The sequence below is a fragment of the Orycteropus afer genome, unplaced genomic scaffold, assembly GCF_000298275.1.
Source record: "Orycteropus afer afer isolate SDZICR_OR568_19922 unplaced genomic scaffold, OryAfe1.0 scaffold00140, whole genome shotgun sequence".
Lineage (NCBI taxonomy): Eukaryota > Metazoa > Chordata > Mammalia > Tubulidentata > Orycteropodidae > Orycteropus > Orycteropus afer.
Genome location: NW_006921727.1, coordinates 1,185,692 through 1,202,149, shown reverse-complemented (window position 1 = coordinate 1,202,149; position 16,458 = coordinate 1,185,692). Strand labels below are relative to the sequence as shown.

General features: G+C 37.2%; 1 protein-coding gene across 1 annotated transcript in view; it reads right to left on the bottom strand.

Moving 5' to 3' along the window:
* Positions 1-16,458, bottom strand: part of KHDRBS2 (KH RNA binding domain containing, signal transduction associated 2) — a 977,984-nt gene that overhangs the window by 456,110 nt on the left and 505,416 nt on the right. The window lies entirely within an intron of this gene.

Genomic DNA, 16,458 nt, shown 5'->3' with positions numbered 1-16,458 from the left:
CACTTAAGCAGATTTCAACACAGGTGCTTAGGCAAAAATAGAATCTGTCAACAGGATGAAAAAAAACTCTAGTGAAGTATTTGTACATTTTGTTCTACACATGAGTAAATATCTGGATACCTAGAAATATTTGGATATTTTAACATTTCACATTCTAATGCATTTACGTGTCGTATATAAATATCAGTGTATGGGGCAGAATTTGTTAGTCCTAGCACTGGAAAAAGTGGAAAAGAGGATTTGATGTTAGTTTCCTAGCTCTGAAATGGAAAGAACAAAGGGAGATGCTGAAATCAAGTCAGGAATTCAGAGGTTTTTCCACTGCCTTCTGTGAGGGCTTGGGGTTTATCATGTGCCAAAAGCCGATTTCAAAACACTTAATTTATCGACCCCGAAGTCAATAATGGCCCTTATGGATCTAGAAACTTGAAAGACTTGAAAAAAAGCAGACAGCCCAGATTCCTGATTGCTGGAGGAATGGCCTATAGCCCAGGCCTAGGAAGAAGACAGGAGGGAATTGGGGCTTCCTGCCCTTTCCAGATCTCTGTCTGTGCTCAGACACTAATAGTCAAGTGGGATTTGGAGGGATGTTTAGCTTTCATGTCAACATTATTTTCTGCAGTTACTTTTTTTTCCTTTTCTTTTCTCCAATAACTTTGTATTCACTGCAGGCAAGTGGGAAGTACAAAACTAGAGAGGATCAGTATTCTCCAGATTGGCTGGATGTGGGGTAGTGAATTTTAAAAACAGATATTCTGGCCACCAATAACATTTCCCCTACTATAATATTATACATTTTTTTTATTATTATCAAAGAATCAGAAAAATACAGATATTTTAAAAGATGGGTATTCTAATTGTGGTAAAGTTTTTCTACTTTAAAGGATACATGAAGGCATCTTGCTGTAAGGGACAGCAGAGAACAATGGAACTACTGATATTTTGATGGTTAATGTTTAAAGAATCAGTTCAATTGGAAGTGGAGGCTTGAGTGACTGTAATAAATTAGTTTAAACTATGACAGGCAGTCAATAGTCAAGTTTCTTCACTCTTGCATATATATTTTATAATGAGCTACCTCTCCTGATTTTATTACATAGAAAAGAAGTTGTAGAGTCACTCAGCAATAGACATTAAAGTCTCATATTTATTCAGAGTGTACAGACTCCTGTTCCTGCTCCATCAGACCAAATCTTATGGCTAATATCGGGGGGAAAGGAAATCTCTGGATGAAATACATTCTAAATGTTCTATAATTGATATAGTATTTGTATCATGCTTAAAATGAAATTTAGAAGTGAGAATTATGCTGAAAAGTAATGAATTACAGTTTGATGGAAAAATTACCTCATCATAAGATAAAATATGCATTCAGTTAAGAAGATAACTGTAAGAAAACCTACTTTTCTATTATAACTATCTTCAGTTAGTTTGAGGCAAAATGACCTATGCTTTTAATATAGATCATTTAATTTTCTAATATAGAATGAATTTAGCATTTTAATGCAGTTTTAGTCATTCATTTTTATATTTCCTTCTCCCATGCTAATAGTTTGATGCTTTGAGTAGAAGGTTCCTTACTCTGGGATCCATAAATGTGAACATGTAAATCCCCCAGACTTTGTGTAAAATATTAATGTGATTGTACATTTTTTTCTGAGCAGAGTATCAGAGGTTTCATCTGATTTTCAAAGCAATCAGTGATCTTACAAGTGATGAACTACTATCTGAAAGTAGACAATAAAAATGGTACAATTTTTCAAAAAGCTTAAGTCCTTACGCTGTGATATGATGTGACAGCCCAATTCCTAATACTGCACTAGCAACATGGCATTCAGTGGTACCCTATAATCATTCTAAGCCTGACTTCACTTTTTGGAATGTGAATTTTGAGAGTCCTGAGAATCCATGAAACCATTAAAATAAGGGGATATTTCTTGGTCAGACAATTAAATTTTGTCTTCCTTCTCTTTCTATATTAAAAGACAAACAAATGAAATTCTCTAAATTGCAGTGTAATCAAAAGCATTCATTGATTTATTTAATTTCTAAAAATCAAGTTAATTTAAACAATGTAAGAATATATTTAGGCAACGTGTTAGACAATTATAAATATATATATTTAAATCCATGGGATAACATTATTAAAAAGAAATACTTCATGGTAACAGTTTATCATTGAAATTTTTGGTAGAAAAGAATCAGATTCACTTCAAAGTGTTTTGAACTATACAGTCAAATTTATAAACTGTTTACCTGAATCATAAATCATAGATACATGCAAAGATGAGGAGATGAGGAGGTGTTGGAGGAGAAATCAGAGACCTAGAGGGGCTGTAAGGGAAAGAAGGGCATAGCGACAGTAAGTGAAAGTTGTGTTGTTGTTATGTGCCTTTGAGTCATCTCTGATTCATAGTGACCCCTCCTTGGGTTTCTGAGGTGGTATCACTACAGAAGTAGAGTGCCCATCCTTCCTTCCAAGGAGTGGCTGGTGGGTTTGAACTGCTGCCTTCTGGTTAGCAGTCAAATGCCTTAGGCACTATGCCACCAGAGCTCCTAAGTGAAAGTTAGGAGTTACAAAGCATGAGTAAGTGGAAACTGTGAAATTGATGATAACAAGAGTGGTGGGTAAGGAAGTTAGTGGAGGGAAAATGGACAAGTGAACAGGCACACAGAGAGAAATGGATCATTTTAATGTTGAAGAGTGAGGTTAATACCTACATATCCTATTTCTCAGATTCCATACATTTACTGGGACCCACAATGCAGTTCTCTGTGAAACCCTGTCATACTATTTTTCCTGTTTTCAAAATTTCCATCAGAATCTGCTTGTCTTTTCTCTCTCTCTCTCTCTCTCTCCTCCTTGGTCCCCCTTCCTCCTTTTCTCTTTCACTCTCTCTTCCCCTCTATAGATTTCCCTTTCCCCTTCACATGTTTTTTTAATCTTAATGAGTAATTTTAAATTGTAATCAAAAGGTCTAAGTAAAACAGAACAATTCTCTTCATAGTGTTTGAGATACCTGTTAACAGAAATGACCTAGAAACTCCAGAATAGTAATTTCAAATTGATAGTATTTTTTTAAATTCCTGAGAATACCAGCAATATGTATTTGTTAGGGCACAGCGTCTTTTTTTTTAATTATTATTCCTACAGTCTAGTTTCTAAATATATATTTAACATATTGTATTATTAGCTATTACTACTAACCATGAGGATTTTCACACTATAATCTCACAGGCATCAGCTTACTTTTAGAGACACCATGATACTCTTTAGAGTGTCTGGTAATGTTTAATTTCAAACTATGCTATTTTAATTTTTGCTTTTGTAAAAAGGAAGTCTGTGACACACCTCTTGTTGTTATTATGTGCCAGAGAGTTGTCTCCGACTCACAGAGACTCCATATACAACAGAACGAAACACTGCCCAGTTCTGCACCAGCCTCATGATCCCGACTATACGTGATCCCACTGCTGCAGCACCATGTCAATCCATCTTGTGGAGGCTCTTCTCCCCCTTCATTGACCCTCCACTTTACCAAGCATGACATCCTTCTCCAGAGAATGGTCCAGTCTGACAACAAGACCAAAGTAGGTGAGACAAAATCTGGCAATTTTCACTTCCAAGGAACACTACAGTTACAGTTCTTCCAGGAAAGATTTGTTAGTTCTTTTAGCAGTCCATGGTACTTTAAGCATTCTTCACCAACACCACAACTCAAAAGCATCAAGTCTTCTTCAGTCTTCCTTATTCACTATTCAGTTCTCATATGCATATGAGGCAACTGAAAATACCACAGCTTGGGTCAGGCGCATCTTAGTCTTCAAGGAGATATCTTTGATCTTCAGCACCCAATGCAATATGCCTTTTGATGTCTTTACTGCTGCTTCCATTAGTGTTGATTGTACAACCAAGTAATATGAAGCCTTTGACAACTTCAATCTTTTCTCCATCTATCATGATGATTCTTATTAGTCCAGTTGTGAGGATTTTTGTTTTCTTTATATCGAGGTATAATCCATACTGCAGACTGTAGTCTTTAATCTTTATCAGTGAGTGGTCCAAATCATTCTCACTTTCAGCAAGCAAAGCTGTGTTCTCTGCATATCTTAGGTTGTTAATGAGGCATCCTCCAATCCTGATGCCATGTTCTTCTTCATATAGTCCACCTTCTCGGATTATTTGCTCAGCATACAGATTGAATAAGTATGGTGAAAGGATATGACTCTGATGCACTCCCTTCCAGTTCAAACCCACCAATCACTCCACGGAAAGATGATTGAGCAATCTACTTCTTTAGTGATATCCACTTCTTCTGTAGTGAAACCCAAGGTTGTTGTTGTTGTTATGTGCCGTCGAGTCAAACCCGACTCATAGCGACCCCTCCTTGGGTTTCCGAGGCAGTATCACTATGGAAGTAGGATTGCCCAACCTTCCTTCCGAGGAGTGGCTGGTGAGTTTGAACCACCAGCCGTCTGGTTAGCAGGCAAGTGTCTTAGCCATTATGCTACCAGAGCTCCCTGAAACCCAAGGAGGGGTGGCTATTAGTTCGATCTGACTCTACAACAGTGAATATGGTTTGGGTTTTGGAGTATCCTCTCATTCTGTTTGAAAGATAGCCTCCTGGTCTATGTATAGGTTCCTCATGAGCACAATTAAGTGTTCTGTAATTCCTATTCTTCTCAATGTTACCCACAACTTATTATGCATTTGCATAGTCAATAAAACACAAGTAAACATCTTTCAGCCAAGATCAATTTAACATCACCTATGATATCTCTCGTACCAAGTCTCCTTCTGAATCCAGCATCCATTTCTGGAAGACCTCTGTCAATATACTGCTTCAGCCATTTTTAAATTATCTTCAGTAAGATTTTACTTGTGTGTGATATCAAAGATATTGTTTGGTAATTTCCACATTCTGAGGGATCACTTTTCTTTGGAATGGGTACAAATATAGATCTCTCCCAGTCAATTGGCCATGTAACTATCTTCCAAACCTCCTGGCAGAGTCAAGTGAGTGTCTCAGTGCAATATCCATTCTTTGAAACATCTCAATGTATATTCTGTTAATTCCCAGAGCCTTGCTTTTCACCAGTTCTTTCAGTGCAGCTTTGACTTCTTCCCTCAATACCACTGGTTCCTGATCATATGCCACCTCCTGAAATGGATGATCATCAACCAATTCTTTTTGGTACAGTGCATCTGTGTATTCCATCCATCTTCTTTTGATGTTCCCTGCGTCATTCGACATACTACCCATGGAACCTTTCAATATTGCAACTTGAGGCTTGAATTTTCCTTCAGTTCTTTCAGCTTGAGAAATGCCAAGAGTGTCCTTCCTTTTTGTTTTTCTAACTCCAGGTCTGTGCACATTTCATTATAATAATTGACTTTGTCTTCTCAAGCTGCTCTTTGAAATCTTCTGTTCAGCTCTTTTATCCTGTCGAGTCTTCCATTTGCTTTAGCTACTCTCCATTCAAGGGCAAGTTTCAGAGTCTCTTTTGACTTCCATTGTGGTCTTTTCTTCCTTTCCTGTCTTTTTAATGACCTTTTGCTTTCTTTATGTATGATGTTCTTGATGTCATCCCACAATTCTCCTGTTTTTGGTCACTGGTGTTCAATGCATCAAATCTATTCTGTAGATGGTCTCTAAATTTGGGAGGGATATAATCAAGGTCATAGTTTGGCTCTCATGGACTTGTTTTAATTGTCTTCAGCTTCAACTTGAACTTGCATATGAGCAGTTGATGGTCTGTTCCAGAGTCATCTCCTGGCCTTATTTTGGCTGGAGATATTCAGCTTCTCCATTGCCTCTTGCCACAGATGTAGTCAATCTGTTTCCTGTGTACTACATCTGGCGAAGTCCACATGTATAGGTGCCCTTTGTGTTGTTGAAAAAAGGTATTTGCAATTATCTTGCAAAATTCTGTCATGCAATCTCCAGCATTATTTTATCCCCAAGGCCAACTTTTCCAACTATCAGTGATTCTTCTTTGTTTCCAAGTTTTGCATCCCAATCACCAGTGATAACTAACACATATTGATTGCATGTTTGGTCTATTTCAGACTGCAGAAGTTTGTAAAAATCTTCAATTTCCTCATCTTTGGCTTTGGTGGTTGGTGCGAATATTTGAATAATAATAGTATTAACTAGTCTTCCTGGAAGGCATATGGATATTATCCTATCACTGACAGTATTGTACTTCAGGATAGATCTTGATACAGAATGCCACGTCATTCTTCTTCAATTTGTCATTCCCAGAATAATAGATCATATGATCATCTGATGCAAAATGGCCAAAACCAGTCCATTTCAGTGCACTAATGCCTAGGATATCGATTTTATGCATTCCATTTCATTTTTAACAATTTCCAATTTTCCTAGATTCATACTTTGTACATTCCATGTTGTGATATAACGGATGCTTGCAGCTGTTTCTTCTCATCTTGAGACGTGCCATATCAGCAAATGGGGGTCCCGATAGCTTTATTCTATTCACACCATTAAGGCTGGCTCTACTCTGAGGAGGCAGCTCTTCCCTAGTGGTGTTTTGAGTGCCTTCCTACCTGAGGGACTCATCTTCAGGCACTATACCGCACAATGTTTCAGGCTATTCATAAAGTTTTCCAGTAATAATCAGACATTGTTTCGCTGCTAGTCATAAGGTTTTCACTGGCCAATTCTTTGAGAAGTGGATGGCCTCTTCCTTCTTCTGAGTCTGTCTTAGTCTGGAAGCTCCACTGAAACCTGTCTACCATGGGTACCCCTGTTGGCATTTGAAACACCAATGGCATAGCCTCCAGCCTCCCAGCAACAGTCAAGCCACCAGAGTATGACAAACTGACAGACAAGTTTGTCTCCTTTAGTTGTTCCAAACTGCTCTGCTCATTTCTTGATCTCCCCTGCCCTGGTCACTTACCTCACCTACCCCCGAGGTGCAAATACTTGCCTTCTGCTGGTCCTGGGGCTCACTTACTGCGGCCTGCCCCCAGGGTGGCTCCACACAGGCAAACACCTGCCTTCTCCTGGTCCTGGGGATTGCTTAAACACCTCTTACTTTGTTTACAACAACTGTGAAATACTTTTCACCCGAGGATAAAATTCATTTGTACCATGAAAATAAGAACATGAAAGCACAGAAGAAGTCCCTAAATGAGGATATTACTGATTTCATGTGTGTATACAAGTGGAAAAAAAATTGCACCTGTCTTACCTCTAAAAATAATATGGGCAAAATCTTACTGAATTATAATAAGTCCAGAGTTGTCTATGTGATGATAAATAGGCATTATATGTTGTCCTAAATACAGAGAATAAAAATGTGACTTTCTTAGTCCTCCCCAGTATTTTTCTAATTTTCCTGATGGAGAGGCTTATAATTCATCTCTTTTTACTGCTGGACCTCAGGTTCAGGCAGTGCAAGTAACCACGCTGGCCTTCAGTTTCCACGTTGGTAAAATAAGGGTTAGATTCCATCAGTAGTGTTTAAACTACTCTTTCTCTGAAATGTTGTGACCCCGGGAATTGCTTAGGGACTGGAAAAATATGAAGTGTTTTCAAGCATTTTCTTCCTAGCCATGAATATTTAAATTCTTAGAAACCTACTATAATTGTTCTGAGTTTAAAAATTCCTTCCAAATCTATAATTATATAAATGAGTCTATAGGTCTGGAGGAATTCTGGTGGCGCAGTGCCTAACACATCAGACTGCTAACCACAAGGTCAGTGGTTCAAACCCACACACCCTCCGTGGAAGGAAGATCAGGCAATTTACTTCTGTAAAGATTTACTGCTTCAGAAACACAGTGGGGGTCACTATGAGTCAGAACTGATTCGATGGCAGAAAAAGAAGAGTATAGATCTAGGAATAAAATATTTCAACATAGAAATAGTTCTTTGTGACAAAGAGGCTGGATTTAATGCCAGGGTAGCAGGATACCTATGATTACCTTTGCTCATAGAAGCATAAAGATTGATATCATTCTTGCAGATGTGATATGTGCTTTGTTGAATTTTGATAAAGCCATATGAATTCTAAAGAATGAGTACTATCCTTAAAACACAAACTTGTCCACCTAATAACTAATTGTTGAGCCTAAAATTCAGCACATTTCTTTTTAAAAGGTATATTTCTTACACTGTAAGTCTCTTTGCATTTGAAAAATGTGTGTCTGGGTAAAATGATGATTATACTTTGCTGATTTAGCTGAGAACTAGATTTAGCTGAAACTGTGTTCTAAGTGTAGCTTACCTCTTTATGAATTTAAGGAACATAGGTATGCATGTCCTACTTCTAGGAGCCCTTCCTTTCACTTAAAAAAAAATTAATCCTGATTACCCATCCTTCATTATAAATTGTTTTTTGAAAGTGTCTTAAATTTCTTAAATAAGAAATATATTAAGACTAAGAAGGGAAAACTGTTTTGTTGTTGTTAGGTGCTGTTGAATCATTTTTTACTTATAGCAACCCTATGTACAGCAGAATGAAACACTGCCTGGTTCTAGTGGTGCAGTGGTTAAAATGTTTGGCTGCTAACCAAAAGGCCAGCAGTTCAAATCCACCAGCTGCACTGAAGGAGAAAGATGAAGCAGTCTGCTTCCATAAAGATTTACAGACTTGAAAACCCTATGATAGGGTCCCTATGAATTGGTATTGACTTTATGACAGAGGAGAAGAACATAAGGTAAAACATAGCTCACTTAAGAAAATATGCCAAACTAACAAAACTAAAATCATTGATGTCAATTCTATTTATGGTGACCCCATGTGTTTCAGAGTAGAATTGCTTCATAGGGTTTTCCTGGCTGTAATCCTAAGGAAAACAGGTCATCAGGCCTTTCTTATGTGGCATTGTCAGACTGGTTCAAACTACTAATCTTTAGATTAGTAGGTAAGCACAAACCATCTGCACCACACTAACACCAGACGGTGTCATAATGGTTAAGCTCTCAGCTGCTAATGGAAAGATCAGTGATTTGAATCTACCAGAAGCTCCATGGGAGAAAGATGTTGCAGTCTGCTTCTGTAAAGACTTACAGCCTTGGAGACCCTGTGGGTCAGGTTTACTCGACGGCCATGGGTGTTTTGGAGAGATGGTTAACACCACATGGTATTTTATATCATTTCAATATGACAAAGGTTACAAACAGAAGCAGTGAAGTTTGGTGAGATTATTGCAAGGATTCTATGTGCTCACAATTTACTTTGACCTAAACAAAGATAATTACCAGTTGGAGAATATGGAATCTTGGATGAGAGATGTGGTTGGAACAAACAAAAAAAGTGTCCTAAAATTCTAATTTTCTCTCATGCTTAATGTGAGTGATTAAAATGTTCATATTATAGTAGCCAAGCTTCAAAATTCTAAAGTTCATACTAGAGAAAATTAAGAAGTGAAAATACATAGAGTAACTAAAAGATTTAGCAGTGATCTATAGAAAACAGGTATCCAAGAGTCATAAAATAACTTCACATTGGAAAGGAAACAACAGTTTTTAACATTGATGATAATTGACTTATTAAGTAAATAGAAAAAACCATAGTGATTTTTCATACATATATAGTGCTACGGTGGCACAGTGCCTAAGACATTTGACTGCTAACCAGAAGGCTGGCGGTTCACATCTACCAGCCACTCCTTGGAAGGAAGGTTGGGCAATCTACTTCCATAGTGATATTGCCTTGGAAACCCAAGGAGGGGTCACTATGAGTTGGATCCAACTCAACGGTAGGGCATTTATAGTGCTATAGCCCTAAAAACAAACCAAACTCACTGCCATCAAATTGATTCCAACTCCTAGCAATTCCCTAGGACAGAGTAGAACTGCCTCACAGGGTTTCCAAGCTATAAACCTTTAGGAAAACAGACTGCCATATTTCTTTCTTTTATGGAGGAGCTGATGGATTCAAACTACCAACATTTTTGTTAGCAGCCAAATGTTTGAACCACCATACTATGAGAGCACCTTGCTGCTATCGCCCTAGTGAGCTATTAACCAATCAAAAACAACAACAACAAAAAATCACCACCAGCATGTATCAATAATTCAATTTTTCAGTCTCAACTTGATTGAGTCATTTGGAGAAAATTTTGTTTTCCTGAATGGAGTGAAGAGCTGACTAGTCAAAAATGACTGCATATTTTCAGTCTGTGTCAACCACATTTTAAACAATCTCATCATTTTTGATTAACTTTAATAAGAACCAAAATTCCTATTCTTCTTAATTAATGTTATAATCAACAAAAAATACAGATATCCCTGATTTCCCTTAAGCTAATAAAATATTTCATATTTTTACACTTAGCATGTCAAAATACGTAAGGTGTAAGCTGGATGAAATTTACAAAGCAGATTTGTTTTATAGTCAACAATTCACACACATTTTGTTTTGTGACACTGGCTACATCCTCTGCAGTGTAATAGCTCTCCTCCCACTTCTTCACTGTGGTTCCCCTCTCCCTGTGTCTGTGCCTATGCGTCCTTGCCTCCTTATCTTTCTCTCTGTGCAAAAGCTGTCTTTATCAAAATACATATTTTGAATGCAAGATGTCTTAACTTATTAAATTATCATAGCTTTTGACCCTTCCCCTTTTGTTTTGCCATTCAGTTTTCTATATCTCATGTGAAAAAAAAAATACAAAAGTAATTATTAAGAGATATCGCAGAATAATGACAGGATAAGAAGTTAGACTTTAGAAAAAAATCACTCAGTAATGTCATCAGTAAATTATTATCCTCTGATAATAATTATTGATCATATTTATCTTCAAGGAGAATTAGAAACCCAAACAACTCATGGTAAACACCAAAGGAAAATATGTAAAGATTATTTTCTGTGTTTTATTCAAACCTAATTTGTGTCACTTATCAACAGCTCTGTCATGACGTACAGATTTCTAACTGGATCAAAGTTCACCCAGCCTATTCTTCTATTGCCTAGTATAGATTGAAACTTGCTATTCTGACAAAATCAGTGCTCTGGTGGTGCAGTGGTTAAAGCATTCAGTTACTAACCAAAAGGCTGGCAGTTTGAACCCACCAGCCACTCCCACCATCTCTCTTTCCATGAGAGAAAGATGAAGCAATTTGAAAATGCTTCTGAAAGATTACAGCCTTGGAAATCGTACGGGGCAGTTCTACTCTGTCCTTAAGGTCATTATTAGTTGGCATGAACTCAATAACAATGGGTATTGTGAGAAACTATGGGCTTTAAAGTCAGAATGACACAATCTGGGATCTTTGACATGCTACTTATGTAGCTGTACAATCTCATTCAATTTTAATTTCATAACTATGTACAAAGCATTGTGCATCTTTCTCAGACTTGTAGGGATAACAAAATATAATGTCTACAAACCACCCATTAGAATGTCTAGTCTCCTTGGCTATCTAGAGACCAAGAAGGATATGAATGAGTGGGCTAGTCCTCCTTGCCCTCAAGGCTGAGAGGAAAGAAGGAAATTGGTGAACAAGGAGGGTCTTTTAGATTTCGCACTTCAGTTTTTGGTTGTCTGCCTGGTTCTATACTTTTGGTTCATGTGGAGAAAACTACTTTACTTTCTACCACTTGAAAGACTGGTGAAGCTGAAGGTCCCTCCAAAAAATCTGAATGAAGAAAGAAAACAAAAACACAAAACACACACACACGCACAGACACTGAGGAAAGAGCAGCCAGAGTGAGTAAGAGCAATCATAAACCCTACGCAGTGAAATAAATCTACCAGACAGGACAGAAAGCAACCTGAATAGAAAAACAAAAGAAACACCTAACAGAATTCAGTTACAGTACTTTCTGAAGCAGATCAAAACAAAACAAAAAAAAAAAGATCAACATCAACAGAATTTCCAATCTAAACAATTCAAAGGAATGGAAAGATAGCGTTGTCACTATTCAATCTTGAGTTTTTGGCTTAGAAGACCATGAAGATATCTCTAAGAGTGAAATGATAAAGAGATGGGAATTGTCAGAAAAAAGAGAATTGGAAAATAAGATCCAACAGATGTCATTATAAGTAATGTTGTTGTTGTTGTTGTTATGTGTCGTTGAGTTGGACCCGACTCATAGCGACCCCTCCTTGGGTTTCCAAGGCAGTATCACTACGGAAGTAGATTGCCCCATCTTCCTTCCGAGGAGTGGCTGGTGGGTTTGAACCACCAGCCTTCTGGTTAGCAGTCAAGTGCCTTAGGCACTATGCTACCAGAGCTCCTATATAAGTAATAGGAGTTACAAAAGGAAAAAAAGGAAAATACAGACAAGAGAAAATAATTAGACAAATAGGAGAGAATTCTCTCTAGAGGAAGACCTGATGTTGTCACTTGAATGGGCTCAGTGAATTCTAGGCTGGGAAAATGAGAAAGTGACAACCTTAAGCATAGCCTGGTAAATGCCTTAAACCCAAAAGGTAAGGTGGCATCCCTGGGTAGCACAAATAGTTAAGTACTAGGCAGCTAACTGAAAGGTTGATGTTTAAATCTACCCAGTACCTCCTCAGAAGAGAAGCCTGATGATCTTCCAAAAATCAGCTGCTGGAAACCTTATGGAGCTGTTCTACTCTGATTTACATGTGGTCGCCACAACCAACTCAACAGCAAGTGGATTTTGGTTAAGGACAAGGTAAAATAATCTTCAAGCTCTTAGAGAAAGAACAAGTTAGGCACTCGGGGCAAATTTCCTATGCAACACTGGAAGCTGGAAGGCAGCAGAAGAGCAATCTAGAAACTGTTCAGAGAAAGGACTGCATTGTGAGACATCATACCTCTCCAAGATACCATACAGATGAAAGGAAGAAAAAAGTTATAAGGTGTCTACAATTCCTGTATTCTGTCATCCACAAACTCCACCAGGAAAATATCTGAAAATAAGACTCAAACCTACAAAGTAAACTAGATCATTACTGAACCAGTCTTACAGCCCATCTTTCTCTAATTTCATATCACCTACCACCTCAAAGCCATTCACAACACTCCAGGAGCACTAGAAGATGGACGGCAGAGTGGTGGAAAGGAACACATGAATAGTCATGAATGTCTTCTTTCCCACTGCTGCTTTCTCAGCTGTAAATCCAACCTAAGCCTGAGGGAGGAGTGGAGCTTGGAATTGGATTTGAAATTGAAATTATAAATTGGAACTAACTGGGCTTTTAAAAAACAGTGTGGCCTAATGAAGATGACAAAAACACCTAAAGCTGTAGAGTTGATTCTGACTCACTTACAGCAACCCTATAGGATGGAGTAGGTTTCCAAGGCTGTAATTTTTAGGGAAACAGAATGCCACATCCTTCTATGGAGTGAGTGGCTGGTGGGATAAAACCTCCAACCTTTTGGTTAGAAACCAAACACTTAATCACTGCACAACCAGGCTTCTTAAATTAAGACATTTAGTAGAAAAAAATGAAAAGCAATGAGATTTTCCCAAGCTATTTTTAAAGGATAAGATAAAGAAAATGACAGTGGCTGCAAACAATTAAAACCAACTCCTGTTTGTACCACATTGAGTACAGCCCGTACAAGATAGAGCTGTACCTGTATTTTAAGTACATGCGTTCTGAACTACCTACCTAGAGAGGTTAGGCATAACAAAACAGGAAGACTAACAAGGATTAGAGGTGAGATATAAAGCATGTTTCTTGGAGGAGTTGGGGATCCTTACATATTCCATGGATAACTGGTTTGCATATGGTCTGGAAGAAGCAATACATTTATCACATCATATAAGGCTGAAAGGAAATTCACAATAGTAATTGGAGATCAAAAATGACAATTTAAAATAAGCCTATATTGTAGCTCATGTAGCTGCAAAATAACTGTTTGAAAAATAGCACAAATTGTTAGAATCTGAAAACACATTTCAGGAATATATAATTTTTCAAAAATAATATTGAATTGTGCTTTTCCTTTTTTATAATGTGAAATATGGTCTTTGCTTGTGGGTCATCAGCATCTTTAAGAACTGATCAAAATTCTCTCTCTATCCCTCTTCCTCTCTCCTTCTTCTTTCATTTTCCCTCTCCCTACACACCTCCCCTTCAATCGTGGTTTCTGTTGGTCAGCATTGCCTGGTTTATCATTGCCTTCATTTAGCCACACCATATTATTATCCACTCTGCTATCTCATTTACTACATCAATCAAATATTTCTTTTCATCTTTATTTTCTAAATCTTAAAGATAATTTTCTTGTTCTTAAACTCTCCCAGGCAATCCTACTTCCGTAGTGATACTGCCTCAGAAACCCAAGGAGGGGTCGCTATGAGTTGGGGCTGACTCAATGGCAAACAACAACAACAAACTTTCCCAGGGCAGTAGCTTATGAACACAAGATTCTGCCTATATTTTTTGTGGATGATCAGCGAGACAGAGGAAGGCCCTCAATGAAATGGAGTGACACAATGGCTGCTACGATGGGCTAAGGTACAGGAAGGAGTGTGAGGCTGGCACAGGACCAGGCAGTGTTTTGTTCTGTTGTACATAGGGTCACTATGAGTTGTAGCTGACTCGACAGCACCTAATAACAACAACAACATTTGCTGAACTGAGTCTAAATAAAGCTTTCCTCTCACATTAATTAGTGCTCGTTATTTTACTTATTTCAAATTCTTTATTTAGTTCAAAAGCATATATTTAAAAAAATAGATTCTGATTATTGAATCATTTTTCTACCCTTGGTTTCTTTTCTGTATGATATTCTTTAATTTTTTTTTTCATTATTTCCATTTACAAAGGCATTTGCAGGTAGGTCATTATTGATAAATAGTTACCAATTGCCATGTGAAAATATAATATTAAAATTCAGTGACTCTGTTTTGAATATAATATAGAATTTTCAATTCAATGAAGTTAAGAAGTGAGATCCTTGCCTTGAAGATCAAACCTGTATTCTTAGGATCCATAGATTTTTGACAACACAGACAACTTTTTAGAAATGCTACAAAGCATTCATGCTACTATGATATCTATGAATTGCAAAACAGTTCCTTTGATTATAATGTCAGCTAATGGGGAAGAGTAACTCATCAAGAGAAAATCAAGGTGCTGGTAAGAACAGGAAAATGATGCTGGGAATCTAAAAAGTAATAAAAGCTCATGACAAGAGGGGTTTTGGAGAATTAGAACTCTGGCAGCAAATGAGATCAGAGATAATTCATGGTAAATTGTTTCTTAAGATGGGCAGTAGATAACTAACCCTGTAGTCAGTGCCCCATACATTTAGTTCAGTGATCATCTGCACTGGAAGGAAGTAAGAAGACACTTTTATGAGTGTTTGTAGAAAATCATACTCAAATTGTTACTCACTTCTTTTGTCTCCCAGGTTATGTCAATTAATTAGCAATGCCAAAGTGGTCTTACCTCTCAATCATAATAATAATTAATACTATAACAACAACAGCCAAATAATAATAAGCAATAAAAGCTACTATTATTTATAAAGTACATTTTAGTTCTGTTGTAAGTAATAGGCATGCATTAACTGTTGCAACTTGTACGATTATGAAGGAATAAAGTCTATATATGATCATAGTCTTACAGCAATGCAGGAAACATTTCTGAGCAAGCAATAATTGCATAAATACATGTGGCTTTGTGCTTACTGCCATTAGCCACCACACTTTTAGAATATGGTTAATTGTAGGGAAGAACAGGGAATGAATTGGTTTTGAAGACAGCAACATGAGGAAGTCTTGACAACATTTTAACAATCACCACAATGAGGGAATGGTGTGTAGGTTATAGATTCTGCTGCTTTGGCATTAAACTTTTTTTTTCCCCTTGTAAATGTTTATTTTCTTGCATCTAGGATGTTGTTGCTATAAATGCTGAACTACTGTCATAAGCTTGGCAAATGTACTTGCCATTCATTGCCTGCCTTCCAGGTCTTGCCATTTCTCAGTGGCTGCTTTTCCTGAGGGTTTTATGTTTAACACATTGTTTTCTCACCTACTTACCTGCATAAAAGATTCGGACCAAGCCTTGACTTTATTTTTCTAATTTTAGCATGAATTTCAGGAACATGTTTTTATATTTGTTATTTTCAAACAGCTTTATAAAAGCTTTTTCTTTTTCTTCCATTGCCTGAAAGTCTAGGTCTTCTTCCATCGAGGTTGAATATATCCTGCTTTTCAAATTTCTTACATCTACTTTCCTGTGCAGTGTCTATTACTAATCACTGCCATTTTCCAATTTCAGAGCTAGGATTACAGTCTTTGAAGAATAGAAGACAAGAATGTTCTTTCACTTTTATATGAAAGAGGAAAAGGGTTATTTTTCCTCCATAGTCAAAATCTTGGCTTTTCAAATGGGTTTCCAAAATATCAAACCTCATATGATAAAATATGTCTGAAGTACAGTGACTTCAAGAGTAATAGCTGTAATCAGAACAAATACTACATCTAATGTGTGAAAGAAAGAAACAATCTGAATGATCCATTTTCTTTCTGTGGTGAATTGATTTAAAG